Genomic DNA, 2,256 nt, shown 5'->3' with positions numbered 1-2,256 from the left:
GACCAGTCTCTTTGTCAACTCACCTCCGAAGGGACATCCTATCACTTTGGCCACATTCTGTCCTTTACAAGGGAGTCAGTAGTTCTGACTCGAAGCAAGAGGTAGACTATGGAACACAAAACGATGTGTACCCAAGATGGGAATCGTTGGAGACCCTTAAAGGCTGCCCTCCCTACTTGGCTGGGACTTGACCTCAGCTAGCCACCACTATAATCTCTGCATCCTTATATTATTATATATTATGTTAGATTATATTATATGCACTATTATCTTTGCATAGAATCATCACATCCTAGGACGTGAACGAGGGGAACATTTTACCAAGCCCTTCTGGGATCCTTCAGCAGCTTGCCTAGAAGTTCCTTGCCCAAGGGTGCCTGTCAGTTCAGTGTCTGGCTCCTGATTTCGGTTCAGGGCTGATCACGTGATCTGGGAAATCCAGACCAGCGTCTGGTTCAGCACTTGTGTCCGAAGCCTGACGAGGAATCTCTCTAACTCGGCCCCTCCCCCGCCTGCATGTGTGTGCGTTCCTTTGTGAGTGTGTGTGTGTATGTGTGCGCCGTCACCCTTTCTGTCTCTCCGAAGAAGAAGAAGAAGAAGAAGAAGAAGAAGAAGAAGAAGAAGAAGAAGAAGAAGAAGAAGAAGAACAGTAGTAGGCATTGTAGTAGAAGTTATTGGCACAGCAGGTGATCATTAGACAACCCTGGTTTGGAACAGGAGCTCTGAAATTCACTAGCTGTGTGATCTTGGGGCAAGTTGTTTCCCCTGTCTGAACCTCAGTCAGACATGACACACTGGGTTATTGGGACGATTAAGGGATCGATACAAGACACTTCAAACCGTCCCTTGCTTGGCATAGAATCCCTTAATCAAATCCATTCTCAGTAGCAGTAGTCTCAGCCATTGGATATTTTTATTTTTATTTGTGTTACGCTGAACACTGAAAAATATTCTCTCACACTCATACGGCTCCAGGGAATATGGAGCATCAGGCTAAAGGATGGGGTGGATCTCAAGTCAAAGGAGCCATGGGTATGGCTGAAGGGGTCAGCACAGGAGCTTCTGTGCTCTGGTTGTGAGTGTTGGTGGCTGCTGGGCAAGGGAATCAGACCTGCAGGGGACCCGAGAACTTGGAGTCTGGCCAGTGCACCCTTGCTCCCTTCTTGGGCTTCCTGGGTTTCAGGGGAGCCTTTGGCCCTTGAGGGTATTTGGAGGCTGTGCCCGGAACAGCAGGAGCAGGAGCAGGAGGCCCCCCGGAGACAGGCTGGACCTTGGGCCCAGAGTTGGCCAGCTTCTGCCTGAGGCAATGGTTTTGGGCCTGGAGCCTTTGGAACTCCCTCTCTGCCCACAGGACAGCCTTCTGGCTCTCCTCACTCCTCTTCTCCACCAGGAGGCGCTCCCGCTCATGCAAGGAGGCGATTTGCTGCCATTCTCGGTGCAGGTCGGCGGCCATGTTCCTATAGAGGCCCAAGTGCCAGTGGGCAGCATCCGCCTTCCTGCGCACCTTGGCAAGCTCGTTCTTCACTTGCAGGCAGCGTGCCTTCTCCTCCATCATCTTCCTCTCCAGGTGTCTGAGGTGCTCTTCGCACAGCTTCGGCTCTGGCTCAAGCTTCAGGCGCAACTTCGGAATCTCACCGTCCAGGAGGGTGTTCCGAAGGTGAACAGGTCCTTGCTCAGCTTGGTGGCTTGTTGAGTTTCTTGGGAGCTCTTCATTCCTCTGACGTGCCTTCTTCAGTGCCCTGGATGGCTTTAATTGGTTCACGGGGCTCCCGCCTGAGGGCACGTGGTCAGGGGAGGAGGAGCCAGTCTCCACCTGCCTCCTTGAGCCCCCACCTTCCAGATGATCTCCAAGCAGCTCTAGCACATGCATCCCCTTCAGGAGGATCTGGCTGAGGGTGTGCTGTTGGCTCTGGCCCTCAGCGCTGGCCTGCCGCCGCACTCCTCCTTCAGGAAGCTCTGGCCTGCCTGCCTGCCCTGCCTCGTCCTGCACTCTCTGTCCACAGCTGCCAATCTCCTGAACCAGCGGGTCTGCACTTGCCTGCAGATCACGGCTGTCCTTGAAGCCTTCTGGTGTTTTCCTCACCAGGGCTTCTCCATCTTCCCGGGCTGCTCCACAGATGGGATTTTCAGGAGGCAGCTGCTGAGGGCTCTTCAACAGCCTTTCCCGAACTCCCTACAGCAGTTGCGTGGTGTTTCCCACTGACCAATACCCGGCATCTTGATTCAGGGCAGCCAGAGCAAGAAGCTGGAACGGGA

This window comes from Meles meles, unplaced genomic scaffold, assembly GCF_922984935.1.
Source record: "Meles meles unplaced genomic scaffold, mMelMel3.1 paternal haplotype, whole genome shotgun sequence".
Classification (NCBI taxonomy): domain Eukaryota; kingdom Metazoa; phylum Chordata; class Mammalia; order Carnivora; family Mustelidae; genus Meles; species Meles meles.
The sequence above is the reverse complement of the archived record's forward strand: the minus strand, read 5'-3'. Positions refer to the sequence as shown.